The 18,704-nt window shown below is 45.4% G+C and overlaps 1 pseudogene across 1 annotated transcript in view; it reads left to right on the plus strand.

The window, feature by feature from the left end:
* The window catches only part of LOC311525781 (glutathione hydrolase-like YwrD proenzyme), a 45,723-nt pseudogene that overhangs the window by 14,953 nt on the left and 12,066 nt on the right, over positions 1-18,704 (plus strand). Inside the window, exons 5-7 of the transcript in view lie at positions 2,143-2,230; positions 2,916-3,087; positions 10,584-10,746. The product of the transcript in view is annotated as a glutathione hydrolase-like YwrD proenzyme (transcript). The remainder of the gene's footprint in view (positions 1-2,142; positions 2,231-2,915; positions 3,088-10,583; positions 10,747-18,704) is intronic.

Consider the following 18,704-nt stretch of genomic DNA (forward strand, 5'->3'; position numbering starts at 1 on the left):
GCAGGTAGTTCAGCCGCGTCCAGGGAGGACACTAATAAGGCAATTGTAGAAAATTGTCACCTGAACTTTGTTCAGTGACTTACATGAAACTCATATGCTGTGAAACTCATAGATTTTTATGGCCAGAGTGATCACCTAGTCTGACATCCTGCATAACACACAGAATTTCATGATGGGACTCCTGCATCTCGACCATCAAGTTGTGATTGAACTGGAGCATATTTCCTAGAAAAACATCCAGTCTTGGTTTAAATTCTCCATCATTTGGAGTCTTACCACATCCCTTGGTATCTGTTCCAATGGCTAATTATCTTCCCTGTTAAAAAAAGACATCTCATTTTCTTTCTGCACTTTGCTGACTTAAATTCCAGCCACCTGGGAGGCCTGAGCACAGTTCCTAATGGATGGTTTCAGAGTAACAGCCATGTTAGTCTGTATTCGCAAAAAGAAAAGGAGTACTTGTGGCACCTTAGAGACTAACCAATTTATTTGAGCATAAGCTCACGAAAGCTTATGCTCAGATAAATTGGTTAGTCTCTAAGGTGCCACAAGTACTCCTTTTCTTTTTCCTAATGGATGGGATTCCTCTCCTGGAAAACCACTATCACAACTCATACAGCACTGGTCCTCATGTTGGCAGTCTCAGCAGAGACGCTAACTATTGAATGGGCATGGAAACTAACTTACTTTCCCACCTCTGAAGATGGTCCTTTCAGAGCTGTAGTGCAGTGTGGGCTTGCTATGACTTCATGTGCTTTTACCAGCTCTGTGGGTACAGGTCTCCAGAGCTGTCAGTGCAGAGCCTTCCTAAAGCACGACGTTCACTGAAAATCAAAAGACAAAGGTTTTTTTAATGGTAGGGATTGGTGGTGTTTTCCTAGTTTTGATCTTGCATTCTTTGCATATCCCAGACTCCCATTAAATGCCACAGGAGCTGTTGGTGCATAAAAAAATACAGATATTGGGATTGGGCCCTAAATGTTTTCAAATGCAGTATTCTCTGGCTGTGTGTGATGTCACATGGATTTGGAAATTATATTTTGGATATTTTAATATTCTTACTAATCCAATGTCACAGGGTTGCTGAGCAGCATTTTTGGAGTGCATTGTTTTTATTCTCACTATGTGAACAGTTGATTCTTGCATTATTCATGGAGTACAAACGTAAGCAAATTCTGTGCTTTCACACCCAGCTATATAGTATGTCAAAAGACAGTCAATGCTTACTGACCTGCTAATAAAATCATTAGTCATAGATACACACCCACTATACACTGAGTAATATCCCGAAATATAGAAGCAAGGGAACATACCCAAAGCAACTTACGCACGCTATTTTGAAATAACTGGATGTGTCTAGATCCAAACCTATAGTCTTTACTCAGGGAAAACTCCAACTGACATAAGTGAGGGGGTTGTCAAAGAACTCAGGGCAGGCTCATTTGTTATTAATTTAAAAATAAACTCACAGGGTTATCGCGTATAATTTAATATTCAAAGACAGGCAACTCTATATATTACTCAGTTAATGCTGATAAACTTTTCAGATAAATAGGTATTTAACCTTCTGAAGCAGATATAGAACTTAATGGTTTTATCGTTAGATTTAACAAGCTGAATTGGATAAGTTCAATGTTATGAGGACAAGTTTGCAGAAGCGCTCAAAGTAATAAGTTTTATTTATGATATTTGAAACATAGGCTCCCATTTTCCCACATACTCCACTGCGCCAACGTATATTTAGGAAAGAGTATACATGGGAATTCTCGAAGTGTTTTACAAAGCCAATGTCTGTAGTTAGTTTATGGGCAAAATCCACCCCCAGACAGAGGACCAGTATTACATCCTTTATGGCAACAGTAAAAGGGGGAAACAATATTGCTTACACTTGTGTAATGACAGTGGTTTGGGACATTGCTGTAGAATAGTGTATTGTTTTATAGGGTTTGCATATTGTTGTTATACAAGGTTGAGTGAAAGAAAAGCTATACCACTTTAATGTTACCTGGTTTCTCTTTGCCTTGAAGAAATACCCAGTTTTATTATGTCACTGTTGGTATATAATATGTGATAATATTCAGGAAACCTTTAGAAAGTTTTTTTTTTTAAATGGGGGAATAACAACATGTCTTGCTATTCCAGGAGGTGAATGTTTGGGAAATCCCTCCAAATGGATAAGGAATCACAGCTTTGATAGCCCTGCACATTTTAGACAATTTTAATATTAAAGGTCTGAGTTATGTCCAATGGAAAGAATTTTTCTGTGTCTGTGATATTTTCCTTTGAGGATGATTTAAGCAGACACAAAAGGAAGATTTCCAGACATGTTAATGTTCTTTTTCAACTCTGAGGAAAATTTTCCTCAAAGCCAAGCAGAAGGGGAAATAAAATTGTTACTAGACATGACTCCACTCTACAGTGGATAATTCTCTACTAAATATCAAAATATAGTAAAGAGAGTTCAGTGGGACCTGGACTGGGAAATTTGCTAATATGAAACAGCCTCTCTGAGATTTATGTTTTTGAAAATTTAATACAAATTTGAAAATTTAGCAAATTACCCTATCAACTTTGAAGAGAGGCCCTCATATAACTTCAAAAATAGTGTGATATTTTATAAATAGCTTGATACCAGTTCAAAATTCTGAATTGTTCAGATAGGTTCAAAACACCTAATACCACTGAAGACTATGAGCCAAATTCTGAAGAACTCTTAAGTCCAAAATGAATGAATATTTCCCTAGTATCCTTGGAAAGAATTGATCAAATCCATCCCTGGTAATACTCCATTGAAATCAATTCAGTAATTAATGTTATCCAATAACAGCAGGGTAAACAATGTCATTATATTATGAAATAACACTGAAAGGTTAAAAATAAACTAAAACTTTTGTCATTTTTGTTGCCATTTTCAGACATGGGCCATAACACTGCTGACTATTTACATGTACTGATTGAAGCCTTGAAACTGAGCTTCTCTGTTACTTTCTGGTTCTGTGCTGTCCATGACAAAGTTCCAGTACCTACAAAATAACTTCTTTCTAAAACATATGCTAAAGGATGCTTGGAGAAAATTAATTTGCAAAGGTAAGGCTTCTTCCTTCGCTTGCTTCTGTGGATTATTAGTGTGAGTACATTTCTGATCTTGGTGAAAAAGAAAAGTCCATTGTATAGTATTAAGTAGGCTCTATTTGTAAGAGTAGCTGGAGTCTTTAGTTTATTTCTGCAAACGCTGTGGTCTGAATATCCTTTTATTTTAACACTAATCTGTCTCTGTGGTAAACTGCCCAGTGTAAAGTACGAAGAGTTTACTGTTTAATGTTATGTCGTTAGCCCAGGTTGTATCTAAAAGATAAAATGAAATGTGATAGGAAACTATCAAACATGATTCACCATATGAATTGATAAAAGTGGCAGTTTTCTCTTTGAATTAGAACAATAATGGTTTATTACAATCAAGCAGTGGATGATTTTATTTAAAATATGCACTATATATTGTGTAAAAAGTAAAGAGCAGCCCAGATATCTTAAAATAAGTTTGACAGCCCTCAAATGAATCCCTGAAACAATTTAATGTAAAAGTCACCCAATGGTGATTGACCTCTCTTGCTCAGAGCCCAGACTAAGAATGTTTTCCCTGGCCTGCTCTATTTAAGAAAAGGCCCTGTATCTTGATCCCTGTGATCCGAGAGCCATCCAGGAGGCCATAGTGAAACATACAATGCATGAAAAGTCATCTGTGCAACCCTTCTCTTTGTCTCTCAAGTGCTGGTGTCCAGGCCACTGGCCCATCTGACGCATATGTAAATACACCACTGCCCCCAATACTGAAAAATCTGCCAGCTCTCCAAAAGAAGGACTGAAACACTCAAACTCCTAATCCTCTGCAAAACAGACTCCCGGGCTCTGAATTTGTTGCTCTGACAGAGTGGCAGAAAATTGATTCTTGTTTAGTCCCATGCCAGCTAGTATAGAATGAAGGTGGCAGGAGACTAAACAATAGACAACGTGACATGCAGTGCATGAGCCGCTGCTGTTATACCAATAAAATAAAAACCAGCAGGATCTTATTAAAGGGGAAAAGGCAAAATACCACATTTATTGTGAATACAGAAAGAATCATAGTAAGCAGTTAGTTATAGTTATAACATTCCATTCAATCTCATATTTATTCACACATTCATTCATACACAGACACAAGTTCTGCAAGGTTGTTATCATAGTTACCAGCCTTAGAGTTGTTCATGTCAAGCCATTGGCCAGCTGGCCTGGATATGAGGAGGGAGCAGGGCCTTGTCAGATGCTCATCTGATGCTCCTGGAAGTTGGTTTGCAGAATCAGACCCCAAAGTTCTCACTTTCTAGAGTCCATTTTTATAGGAATTTCTTCCTATGCCAGTCTATGGGAATTGCTTCATCATGCTGTTGCTGAATCAATCAGCAGATGGCACATTCCTGATGGCTCCGTGCTGCCAGATGTTATCTTGTTCTTTGGTTCTCCCATTCTTGAGGCTGTTGGGTGGATTCCAATCTGCCCTCCGGGGGGGGGGTCCTCTGATTATTTCCACTTGACGCCTTCTTCAGCGGATGGACACTGGATTCTTAGGCTGGCACCTCCCTGATCATTCAGTTACTATCCACACCAAGCATCCATCCACATTCATCCTCTATCTCTATTTTAATCACAATTGTTAACAAAGCAAGATGAATACAACAAAAGGGCGGGGAGTCTCTGGGTGCTGTTTCTATTGTTACAGAGTATTGCTTTGAGTCTCTCTCTCTCTGTGAATAGTTGTTGTTACAAAGAATTGCTTTGAGAACAGACTCTGTCTTAGAATGTACTAACACGATTAGCAGCTTGCAAGTTTCACACATAGAGGGAGAGAAACAGTACCAAAAACCAAGAGACCTCTTAATTAGTAATACCCTGGAATTTAAACTATGGGGAATCAAACTCATTTGTGATTTTAATATAGAACTTCTTTAATATGATCCAACACTGCAACAAATCCGGCTCCCTAAGCACATTGCTGGTGGCTCATCCAGCTTAACAGCTGGAGTTTTAACACTGTTCTTTTACTTATGTGTATGGCTGATAGTTTTATTAGTATCAGGAGGGGAGGAATAAAACATTGGAGGCTGGAGGTGTTTTCATTTTGGTCAAACTCTACAGTGCCCTTTTAAGCATAGACATTTAGAGTGGGTTTTTTAAACTTTATTTCTTTTGTTTTTATATAAAATATAAACACAAAATAAAACATATTTTAATACATATACAAGATGGAAATACCATACAAAAACAAAATGCAGTGTTCATTACTTGTAAAGCCTGGAAAAAACAGAACAAAAACAAACAATCCCCACCCCCTGACTAGATAGAAGGCATGCAGGGCATCAATTACTGAAGTGACTAAAGAGATAAATAAGTGAGAACATAACCTATGAGTATCAGGGACTAATATATTAAAACTAAAGTTAAAAACATTATATAATACGTAGGTTGGGAAAAGAGCATCTGAACATCTGGCTATAGTGCTTAGATTATCCACAAATACAAAGTTAGTTTTTAAAAGTCATATGATACATAAAGTACATAATCAGCAATAACCCACATTTAGGTGAATAGATTTAATAATATAGTTTAGATATTAGAACCCGAATACTTGGGTAGATCACTCATGAAAAGTTCTACAGAGATTTGGTTGTGGAAAGCAAAATATACCAATGATTGGAGATTGTCCCTCAGTAATTGAGAATTAGGTTGGTTGTCCATTTAGAAAATACAATCCATGAGGAAAATATTTGTTACTTTCCTGACTGCATTTCTCATTGTCACTCCAGCTCATCCCTCCTGGCATAGGCACCAACTCCGTGTGTGCTCCAGGGCTGGAGAACCCATGGGGAAAAATTGGTGGGTGCTCTGCACCCACCGGCAGCTCCCTGCCCCGCCCCCCCCGCCCAACTTGCCTCCGCCTCCACCCCCTCCCCGAGCATGCTGCGTGCCTGCATTTTCACCCTAGCTCCCAGCGCTTGTGCCACGAAACAGCTGTTTCACATGGCTGGAAGGGAGGGGGGAGGAGGGGGAACGCAGCACGCTCGGGGAAGAGGCGGGGCCGGGGTGGGGATTTGGGGAAGGGGTCCAATAGGAGCAGGGAGGGGGTGGAGTTGGGGCAGGGACTTTGGGGAAGGGGTTGAAATGGGGGCAGGACAGGGGTGGGGAAGGGGTGGAGTCGGGGTGGGGCCGGGGCTGGGGCCAGGGGGCTGGGGCCACTGGTGCTGCGGAAAGTTGGTGCCTATGCCTCCTGGTATTGCTGATGTCCAGTGATGTGTTCTATGTCAATGTCTCTCGACCTCCTGATAGTATCCAACACCATGAGTTGCCGCATCAGCCGAGCATAGTGTTGACTGATTCCGCATTCTCTCAGCACTCGTTCATTACTGGGGTCCCATATGCCTAAGCTCCGATGATCAGTGTGTGCGTCTGGACCTGGTAACCCTTAGCTCTCAAGGTTTCGGCCAGAGGGGCATATTTCTCTACCTTTCAAGCTCGGGCATCCTAGAAGGCCGGGTTCCTGTTCTCGGCTGGCACTGTGACATCCACCATGATGATCTTCTTCCGGTCCACGTTGGTGATGACGATGTCTGGTTGCAGTTGGCTGTCAGTTCTGGGGATGGCGGATTTTATGGTAACCTTCCCCAAGGGTGGTGTGATGGCTCTGGCCAGGCAATCTTGGATGGTGTTGTGTTGCAGCTGCCGAGCTCTCGAAAGGGGCTTGCAGCTACACAGGACGTGGGGTAGCATCTTGTTGGCGTAGCTGCACTTCCTGCATCGCTTGTCCCGATTCCCATGGCGGACGGCTCCATTCAGTGGGACGCAGTTGAGCTGGGCCCTGTGGATGAACCTCCACTTGGCAAATTGGGTGAAACTGCCCCCAGGGAGGAAGTGGTTGCTGGTGTCCCACTTGCACGTCACCTCGAATGCTTTGCCCTGATCTGGCTTCTGTTTCAGGTTTTTCACATATTGGCAGCGGATGGCATCCTTCAGGGTCCCCTCCAGCATGGTTCTGGCTCTCGGAGTGATGATAGTGTGATCTGTATTCTTCACCTCTGGCACCAGGACTCCCAGCTCCTGGCGTTCCTCGCACCATGTTCAGTGGCAGCCGATACGCTTCTCCAGTTGTCGAGAACATAACCTATGAGTATCAGGGACTAATATATACTAAACTGCAAAATTATGCAATAGTTTCATGTGTGACCAGACATCCTCCTTTGCCCCCTCCCCCCAAAAATATTTCTATTAGACAGAGTCATTTTTTCCATTAATGCAGTCGTAGAGAACTCACTAAATCAGTCTGTGTACGAGGGAGGAATTTCAGATTTACATTTTCTCAAAATAACTCTTTTGGCCATTAAAATAGCTACTGCAATGTAATACCAACTCATCCAGCACCCATAAAATACACAAGCTTGGGGAAGGAAAGATAACAACACTTTAAGTTTTTGAGAGAGCACTGAATATTGTGTTCCAGGCCACATGCATTTTTTGACAGGTATAGAGGATGTGTGAATGATTGGCATGTGACTGTTTGCATCGCCAACATTCACTGTGTGTTGCAAATCTAGCCTAAGGGCTGGTCTACACTGGCAATTTACAGCGCTGCAACTTTCTCGCTCAGGGGTGTGAAAAAACACCCCCCTGAGTGCAGCAAGTTTCAGCGCTGTAAAGTGCCAGTGTAGACCGTGCCCCAGTGCTGGGAGCCCCTCGTGGAGGTGGTTTTTTAAAAGCGCTGGCTTTCCCAGTGCTCTGCCGCGACTACACAGCCACGTTAAAGCGCTGCTATGGCCATGCTTTAACATGGCCAGTGTAGACTAGCCCTTAGATTGTAGTGTAGATGTAGCCTAAGTTGACCCATGTTAGGTCAACTTACAGCCATGGCATTAATTACTGCAGTGGCTGATGTCTGCACTACCCTCCTTCTGTTGGTGGTGCGCGTCCTCACCAGGAGCACTTCCACTGACTGAAGAGGGGCACTGTGGGGTACTGAGAGCCAGGGCTCTCAGCTCTGCGCATCTCCCCACTAGCAGCCCAGCTGCCCTCACACCTGGAGCTTCTCGCCTCCAGTGGGGAGATCCACACCTGGAGTCCAGTTGGCTGCCATTCTCCCGGCTGGCTGCCGTTCTCCCGGTTGGCAGCAGAGCTCTGGGGTGTGTGTGTGGGGGGGGAAGTTGGGACCCCAGGACAGTAGCCCGGCTTGGGGCAATGACCCAGCAGAGGCCCGCCTAGGGAACTGGGAGCTAGCTTTCTTGTCAATTTCACGGCTCCAAATTGACAAGAGTGATAGCCAACAGCCAATGTAAAGAATGTAGTGTCTGCACAGTGTCTATGTCACCCTAACTACACTGACATAAGCCCTACGCCTCTTCTCGGGGTGGTTTTATCATGTCGGCACAGCAGGGGATTTACATCGGTGGGAGGAGCATTTCAGTGTGTACTCCACCACTGTTTTGTCAACGAAAGCTGACTTGTCGACAAAACTGTGTTGTGTAGACATGGCCTTAAACAAATGTTCGGGAGTCTAGTCGTAGCTGTTCAATATCTTTTTCTGGAAGAATTGCAAGGATAAAGAACTTGAAGTATTTCTCACATGAAGCCAGAGATCCTGCCAGGTTTCTGTTGTGAGGGTAAGGCTAAGTTTTCTTTCCCATGTTTGTTTGACACCAAGATTGAGGGTAATGCAGAGCACTATAAGTAATTCCTACAAAGTGACTTTTGTTTCCCTATTTCTTAACATGTTCTAGAGATGAGAGAGTTGAAACAGACCAATTGTCCCCTATCTTTTCATGAATTCTTGAGCCTAGCCACTGAAAGAATGAACTGTGAGGCAGAAGTATCTGATATTTGTGACACAATGTAATTGAAGGAGGCCAGTCTATCATCTTGTATTGTATCTTTAATTTTTGTTAATCCTTTTTCTATCCAAGTTGTCTTAAATGTGCCATTGGTCTTGATCCTGAGGCATGGGGTAGCTCATAGTGGTATGAGAAGAGAATTAGAAAGATCAGATGCTGTAATCATCTTAACAAGTTGCAAAATACCCCATGTAGAGGCAAAGACTGGATTTTTACTTAACGGTGTGGGTAGCCTCCTACAGTATATAAAAGGAGAGAGGGAATCAAATGGCATAGCTAAGCTTTTGTCAATCTCCAACCACGTTGGTGTGTATGCAGAGAGCTGCTGGAAGGGAACCACTTTACAACGGGATGCATTTAGAATGCTAGATAATATAGAAACAAATCTGGGAACCCCCTACTTCCAGTTGCCCAGGATTTTTTAATGGTCTTGCCTATTTATTTGAGGAAAGAGCAAAAGAGAGACCTTGAAAGGCAATAGACTAATGACACAAGTCATTCTTGGGCAGATATCAATTTTGGCTATTTCTATTCTCCCTAGAAAGTATAGTGGGAGGAGACACCACCTCTCTACATCCTTAGAAACTTCTTTCTATATATAGTTCATATTTCTAAAAACAATTTTGGGACGATTAGGACAGATATTAGCACCTTGCATATTGCCTTGTATATTTGAAATGGAAAATGCTGAAACTGAGAAGGAGCTGGTCTTTGGATATTTTCATTGCTTGTGATTTATTCCAGTTCATGCAAAAACCAGAGATCTTTCAAAAAATGTCAACTTAGATTCAATAATGATGGGATAGATGAGGATGGATTCTTCAATAGTACAAAAATGTCATCAGCATATAAACTGATTTTGTATTTTTTTCCTCTTTATAGTTACACCTTCAATAGCTGAGTGCTGACATATGTCTATTGCCAGTGGTTCAAGTGAGACATTAAAAAGGAGGGACGAGGGGATAACCGTGTTATGTCCCTCTTTCTAGTTGAAATGTGTGAGAAATAATTCCATTAGTTGATAGCAAAGCCAGGGGATTGCGGGTGGTTTTAAAGGATATTTTAAATATATTTCTTAAAGTAATGACCTGCATGAACTGCATGAAAGACTCTTATGACAGCTCTCAAAATTCAAGAGAACAGAGTATTTCTAAATGTGATTTTTTTTTTTTAAGTACCAACGCGTGCTAGCCTGCTTTTGTGTACTTTAGATAAGAGTGTTTACTTAAATTTGTTGGCAGGACTATGTTTGTACTTAACCAAACATATGATATACAATAGAAACCACTTATTGATCTAGGCATTACCTGGTCATAAAAGGACTACAGACTTTGGATCCTTCCTGGGCCTTATCTTTCAATGATATCAGTTGAATTTTACATGATGTCCCTTTGCAGGCAGATTCTGATCTTCGTTATACTCTACTGTCTTTGGAGTTAATCCAGATTATACAAGTAGAGACCAGAATCTGGCCCTTTGTTTTAATAAACAAAACCCACCCCAAAAAATTCAGGGCCAAATGCTGCTCATCATACTTATAGGAATATTCCCATTGACTTCAACTAGGATTAATTGTAGGAGTAAGGTGAGCAACACCTTAAGATGCAATTTAAATTGGGCCATAAAATAATGTTTTTTGTTGCACGCTAATGATTTTTATGTTCGCTGTTTTAGAGTCAGTGACAACTATAATAAAGGAAACTTGTTACCAGTAGGAAGTGACACAGTTTACTTCACTGTTGTCAATGCTCAAGGCAATGCCAGTTCTTTCATCAATAGCAACTATATGGGCTTTGGCATAGGACTGGAACCAGGTGGCTGTGGATTTACTTTACAAGTGAGAAGTTTTTTCCAAACATAACTTGTTTTAGTCTGCATGAAAACTCTCCAAAAAAGCAGTTAGAGTGCTTTGCTATACAGTATCCTAAAGTTACATTTCTTAATGTATATTTTCTTATTAATTTAGATCAGACTGTGAAATGAGTTGACCAGTGTTTAAAAAACAAATAAACAAATCTTCATAGGTATTTCTTTGGCTTTATACCAAGTTTGCACGATAAATTCTTTATAAACAAAGTTTGATGCTTCAAGCTCAGACTTGCCTGACACTTGCTGTTAAGAGCATAAACAGCCATGGTCAGCAGGTCACCATAATGACATGTCCAGTCAGTTTTTAGTAGATGGAGAACAATGGGACCCATATAGATTTTTCAATACTCTCCTACATAAGCAACTACATACATTCTTCCTTGGATCATTTCTTGGGCAGTGAAAATGAATTAGCCTTTGCTAATTTATTTTTGGCCAGTTAATACTAGCTATAAGTAACTATGGATATGGAATTGCAAAATTCATATTTTCAAATTTTATTTTATCCCCCACAGCCAAGAAAAATTGGTATACATTTGTGATACATTCAAATTTTATATTTTTAGAGTGTACATTTTCATTTGAATTTGTATTATAAAAAGTCTTTGGCACATGAGAGAACCATAATAGATTGTAAGCAGTGGTGAGTTGGAGCTGGTTCGCTAGAATCGGTTGTTCAATTTAGAAGCCCTTTTAGAACCGGTTGTTCCGCGAGGGACAACCGGTTCTAAAAGGGCTTCTAAATTTAACCGGTCAAAAGTGGCGCCTTAGGCGCCGACTCCAGGGGTGCTCCAGCCCTGGCGCACCCAAGGGGAAAATTTGGCGGGTGGGAGCAGCTCTCCGCCCCACCCCCGGCCCCAGCTCACCTCTGCTCCGCCTCCGCCTCCTCCCCTGAACGTGCTGCCCCGCTCTGCTTCTCTGCCCCCACAGGCTTCCCGCGAATCAGCTGTTTGCGCGGGAAGCTGGGGCAGGCTGAGAAGCAGGCCGCAGCTTCCCGCTCAGGCCCAGGGAGGCGGAGGTGAGCTGGGGTGGGGGGGAGGGGCACGAGGAGGGCCACCCGCGCCACAGCAGGTAACTCGGGGGTGGAGGGGGGCATGCAGGGGAATCTCTCCCTGCCCCAGCTCACCTCTGCCACCCTTGGCCTGAGTGCGAAGCCACCGCCTGCTTCTCAGCCCTCCCAGGCTTCCCGCTAAACAGCTGATTCGCGGGAAGCCGGGGGAAGGGGCGGAGAAGCAGAGCGGGGTGGCGCGTTCAGGGGCGGAGGCGGAGTGGAGATGAGGCGATCTGGGGCTGGGCGCGGGGTGGGGAGCTGCTGGTGGGTGCTCTGCACCCACCAAATTTTCCCCTTGGGTGCTCCAGCCCTGGAGCACCCAGGGAGTCAGTGCCTAAGGCACCACTTTTGATGTGATCAGTGGGGGAGCGGCCGCTCCCCCTGCTCCCCCCCTAGTTACGCTCCCCCACCCCTAGGAGCCTGAGGGACCTGCTGGATGCTTCCTGGGAGCTGCCCCAGGTAAGCACCTCCGGGACTCCCCACCTTGCCCCCCCGGCAGGTGCCTCTGGCTCTTAGGGGCGGGGTGGGGTAGGCACCCACTACGGTGGCCCACGAGACCCTCCTGCCTGGTTCTAGGGGCAGTCAGGGGACAGGAGAGGGGGGTGGATAGGGCAGGGGTCCTGGGGGGGGTGTCAAGGAACGCAGGGGGTTGGATGGGGCAGGAGTCCCAGGGGGCGAGGGTGGGCAACGACCCCCTCGTGGGGTGAGGAGGGAACCCTTTGTTAAGATTTTGGCAGCTCATCACTGGTTGTAAGTGTTATACCTAGATAAAATATGTAGAAATATCTTGTTCTTTTCTCTAGCAAAATGGCTAAGCCACATCACATTAAGTAATATGCATTAAACAGAAGTAAAGACTAGAAGTGGCAGTTCAAAAATTAATAATTTGGAGATTATGAATTATAAATATATGTGAATATTGCCAAGACTATTGAGAGATTGAGGTTATTTCATACGTTTTGTTTTTGAGAATTTGCTGTCTAAAGTACCTTTCATACCCTATACACTCCTGAGGGAATTCTGCGCCAAAAAAATAAAAATTTTGCACACAATATGCATTGCAATTTTGTCAATAAATAAACGTGGCTCCAGTATGGCAGTGGGGACGCACAGGCCACTGGCTGCATTGAGGTGGGAGATCACCCTGAAGCCACCACCAGTACAGAGACTCGACAGGGAGGCTGCACCTGACCCTGACACAGTGCAAGGGCCGGGCCTGCCCCAGAAACACCCAGGGGCCCTTCCCCTCTGCACCAGGTGCACCAGGTTTGGGTGGGTAGGCTCAGCCCAGCAGGATCCAAGTGTGGAGGGGATTAGGGTGGGGGGATCCAGGTGTGGGGTGAGAGTTCTTTGTGTGGAGCAAGCTGGGTGCGGGCGGCTCAGTGGGAGATCCAGATGCACCAGGGGTCATGGGGGCAAGGGGGTTCCAGGTGCAAAGGCAATGGGTCTCTGCCGGGGATCCAGGCGAAAGTGGTTGGGGCTCAGCCCAGGGGATCCAGCTAGTGTTGCCAGGTGTCTGATTTTTGGCTCCAGTTTGATGGGCCTCCTTAACAGGAGAGCCCCAGCTGCTGCCAGGGAGATGCCGGGCTCCCACTTGCCCCCGCGATTCCCCTATCCTCTTTTCTTCCCCATCTCATCCTCCTTCCCCAGTACCCCATACCCCTCTCCTCACTCCCACATTCCCTTGCCGTATTCCACCCCACCGTCCTTACCTTGCACACTAGAATTAAAGAATAATACTTAAAGAACCAATTGGCTTTTAATGGTTGGATTGAACTCTCACTTGAATATCATAAAATGGTCAGTTTTATCATGTTAAAAATAAATAGAGACTAAGGGCAATATTTTCAGTGTCTAAGTGACTTATGAGTCTAAGTTTCATTTTAAGAAGTGACTTAGGCACATAGGAGCCTCAGTCCTGTTAACTTTCAAGGAGTCTTAGGCTTCTAAGGCTTAAGTCACTTTTGAAAATGGGACTTGAGTCCCTAAGCCCTGGTCTACACTAGGAGTTGAGGTCGAATTTAGCAGTGTTAAATCGATTTAACCCTGCACCCGTCCACACGACGAAGCCCTTTTTTTCAACTTAAAGGGCTCTTAAAATCGATTTCCTTACTCCACCCCTGACAAGGGGATTATCACTGAAATCGGCCTTGCTGGGTCGAATTGGGGTATTGTGGACGCAATTAGACGGTATTGGCTTCCGGGATCTATCCCAGAGTGTTCCATTGTGACCGCTCTGGACAGCACTCTCAACTCAGATGCACTGGCCAGGTAGACAGGAAAAGGCCCGCAAACTTTTGAATTTCAATTTCCTGTTTGGCCAGCATGGCAAGCTGCAGGTGAGTGTAGAGCTCATCGGCAGAGGTGACCACGCAGAACTCATCAGCAGAGATGACCATGATGGAGTCCCAGAATCGCAAAAGAGCTCCAGCATGGACCGAACGGGAGGTACGGGATTTGATCGCTGTATGCGGAGAGGAATCCATGCTATCAGAACTCCGTTCCAGTTTTCGAAATGCCAAAACATTTGTCAAAATCTCCCAGGGCATGAAGGACAGAGGCCATAACAGGGACCCGAAGCAGTGCCGCGTGAAACTTAAGGAGCTGAGGCAAGCCTACCAGAAAACCAGAGAGGCAAACGGCCGCTCCGGCTCAGAGCCCCAAACATGCTGCTTCTATGACGAGCTGCATGCCATTTTAGGGGGTTCAGCCACCACTACCCCAGCCGTGTTGTTTCACTCCTTAAATGGAGATGGAGGCAATACGGAAGCAGGTTTTGGGGACGAGGAAGATGATGATGATGATGAGGTTGTAGATAGCTCACAGTAAGCAAGCGGAGAGACCGGTTTTCCCAACAGCCAGGAACTGTTTCTCACCCTGGACCTGGAGCCAGTACCCCCCAAACTCATCCAAGGCTGCCTCCCAGACCCGCCAGGTGGAGAAGGGACCTCCGGTGAGTGTACCTTTTAAAATAGTATACATGGTTTAAAAGCAAGCATGTTTAATGATTAATTTGCCCTGGCATTTGCGGCTCTCCTGGATGTACTCCCAAAGCCTTTGCAAAAGGTTTCCGGGGAGGGCAGCCTTATTCCGTCCACCATGGTAGGACACTTTACCACACCAGGCCAGTAGTACGTACTAGGGAATCATTGTAGAACAAAGCATTGCAGTGTATGTTTGCTGACATTCAAACAATGTCATTCTTTATCTCTCTGTGTTATCCTCAGGAGAGTGATAGAATTCATGGTCACCTGGTTGAAATAGGGTGCTTTTCTTAAGGGGACATGCAGAGGTGCCCCTTCCTGCTGGGCTGTTTGCCTGTAGCTGAACAGAAATGTTCCCCACTGTTAGCCATGGGGAGTGGGGAGGGCAGAGGGGCTAGCCACGTGGTGGGGGGGAGGCAAAATGCGACCTTGGAACGAAAGCACATGTGCTATGTATGTAATGTTAACAGCAAGTTTTACCGTGAAGAGTGTACCCACTGTTCTATAAAATGTGTCTTTTTAAATACCACTGTCCCTTTTTTTCTCTCCACCAGCTGCATGTGTTTCAAGGATCACAGGATCTTCTCCTTCCCAGAGGCTAGTGAAGATTAGAAGGCGAAAAAAACGCACTTGTGATGAAATGTTCTCTGAGCTCATGCTGTCCTCCCACACTGACAGAGCACAGACAAATGCGTGGAGGCAGACAATGTCAGACTGCAGGAAAGCACAAAATGACCAGGAGGAGAGGTGGTGGGCTGAGGAGAGTAAGTGGCGGGCTGAAGAGAGGGCTGAAGCTGAAAGGTGGAGGCAGCATGATGAGAGGAGGCAGGATTCAATGCTGAGGCTGCTGGAGGATCAAACCAATATGCTCCAGTGTATGGTTGGGCTGCAGGAAAGGCAGCAGGAGCACAGACCGCCGCTACATCCCCTGTGTAACCAACCGCCCTCCTCCCCAAGTTCCACAGCCTCCTCACCCAGACGTCCAACAACGCAGTGGGGGGGCCTCTGGCCACCCAGCCACTACACCCCAGAGGATTGCCCAAGCAACAGAAGGCTGGCATTCAATAAGTTTTAAAGTTTTAAACTTTTCAAGTGCTGTGTGGCCTTGTCCTTCCCTCCTCCACCACCCCTCCTGGTGCTTCTCTCCTCCACCACCCCTCCCAGGCCACGTTGGCAGTTATCCCCCTATTTGTGTGGTGAATTAATAAAGAATGCATGAATGTGAAGCAACAATGACTTTATTGCCTCTGCAAGCGGTGATCGAAGGGAGGAGGGGAGGGTGCTTAGCTTACAGGGAAGTAGAGTGAACCAAGGGGCGGGAGGTTTCATCATGGAGAAACAAACAGAACTTTCACACCGTAGCCTGGCCAGTCATGAAACTGGTTTTCAAAGCTTATCTGATGCACACCGCACCCTCCTGTGCTCTTCTAACTGCCCTGGTATCTGGCTGTGCGTAATCAGCAGCCAGGTGATTTGCCTCAACCTCCCACCCCGCCATAAATGTCTCCCCCTTACTCTCACAGATATTGTGGTGCGCACAGCAAGCAGTAATAACAGTGGGAATATTGGTTTCGCTGAGGTCTAACTGAGTCAGTAAACTGCGCCAGCGTGCTTTTAAACGTCCAAATGCACATTCTACCACCATTCTGCACTTGCTCAGCCTGTAGTTGAACAGCTCCTGACCACTGTCCAGCCTGCCTGTGTACGGCTTCATGAGCCGTGGCATTAAGGGGTAGGCTGGGTCCCCAAGGATAACTATAGGCATTTCAACATCCCCAACGGTTATTTTCTAGTCTGGGAAGAAAGTCCATTCCTGCAGCTTTTGAAACAGACAAGAGTTCCTGAAGATGCGAGCATCATGTACCTTTCCCGGCCATCCCACGCTGATGTTGGTGAAATGTCCCTTGTGATCCACCAGTGCTTGCAGCACTATTGAAAAGTACCCCTTGCTGTTTATGTACTCGCCGGCTTGGTGCTCTGGTGCCAAGATAGGGATATGGGTTCCGTCTATGGCCCCACCACAGTTAGGGAATCCCATTGCAGCAAAGCCATCCACTATGACCTGCACATTTCCCAGGGTCACTACCCTGGGTATCAGCAGATCTTTGATTGCATTTGCTACTTGCATCACGGCAGCCCCCACAGTAGATTTGCCCACTCCAAATTGATTCCCAACTGACTGGTAGCTGTCTGGCATTGCAAGCTTCCACAGGGCTATTGCCATTCGCTTCTCAACTGTGAGGGCTGCTCTCATCTTGGTATTCATGCGCCTCAGGCCAGGGGAAAGCAAATCACAAAGTTCCACGAAAGTGCCCTTACGCGTGCGAAAGTTTCGCAGCCACTGGGAATCGTCCCGGACCTGCAACACTATGCGGTCCCACCAGTCTGTGCTTCTTTCCCGGGCCCAGAATCGGCGTTCCACGGCATGAATCTGCCCCGTTAGCACCATGATGCCCGCATTGCCAGGGCCCATGCTTTGAGAGAAGTCTGTATCCATGTCCTCATCACTCTCGTCACCGTGCTGAAGTTGCCTACTCGCCCGGTTTTGCTTTGCCAGGTTCTGGTGCTGCATATACTGCTGGATAATGCGCATGGTGTTTAATGTGCTCCTAATTGCCAAAGTGAGCTGACCGGCCTCCATGCTTGCCGTGGTATGGCGTCTGCACAGAAAAAAGGCGCGGAACAATTGTCTGCCGTTGCTCTGACGGAGGGAGGGGCGACTGATGACATGGCTTACAGGGTTGGCTTACAGGGAATTAAAATCAACAAAGGGGCTGGCTTTACATCAAGGAGAAACAAAAACAACTGTCACACAGAATGGCCCCCTCAAGGATTGAGCTCAAAACCCTGGGTTTAGCAGGCCAATGCTCAACCCACTAAGCTATCCCTCCCTCTGGTATTTCAGGCAGGACTTCACGGAGGGAGGAAGGAAGGGGGAGCAAATGAATACCAAACAAATCTGGTCTATTTCTTGTTTTGATTCACTCCATCTATCTTTTACATCTTTGGCTGGCAGCAGACGGTGCAGAGGACTGCTAGCCACCCTCATCTCCTGCCTACTCGGCAGAAGGTGGTACAATAGGACTGCCTACAGGACTAAAGAGAATGACCTGGTCGAGTCACTCCTGATTTAGTCCCTGCACCCATATCTGCCTAGGCGCTCCTGACCGACCTTACCGAGGCGGCCAGGAGCACCTCGGACATGATGAGGATGGTTTTAAGGCCTATTGTACCGTCTGCTGCCACAAGGCAATGGGTTGCTGCTGCTGTGTAGCAATGCAGTACCACGTCTACCAGCACCCAGGAGACATGGTGACAGTGAGCTGAGCGGGCTCCATGCTTGCCGTGGTATGGCGTCTGCACAGGTAACTCAGGAAAAAAGGCGCGAAATGATTGTCTGCTGTTGCTTTCACAGAGGGCATGATGACATGTATCCAGAACCTCCCATGACAATGTTTTTGCCCCATCAGGCATTGGGATCTCAACCCAGAATTCCAATGGGCAGCAGTGACTGCGGGAACTGTGGGATAGCTACCCACAGTGCAACGCTCCGGAAGTCGACGCTAGCCTCGGTACTGTGGAAGCACTCCGCCGAGTTAATGCACTTAATGCATTTAGAGCATTTTCTGTGGGGACACACAATCGACTATATAAAAACGATTTCTAAAAAAACCGACTTCTATAAATTTGACCTAATTTCGTAGTGTAGACATACCCTCAGTGACATAGGCACTTCTGAAAATTGTTCCCCAAGACTGAATCTGTGATCTCCAAGGAATTTGTAATACACTTGTTTCTTGGCATGGTACTACTTATATATTTTCTTGAATCGACTGTGTTGGCACTAACTGTTCTACGTGTGCCTTTTTCTTCTTTTTTTAATCAGTCTTC

The sequence above is a fragment of the Lepidochelys olivacea genome (assembly GCF_965140295.1).
Source record: "Lepidochelys olivacea isolate rLepOli2 genome assembly, chromosome: 9".
NCBI classification, from domain to species: Eukaryota; Metazoa; Chordata; order Testudines; family Cheloniidae; genus Lepidochelys; species Lepidochelys olivacea.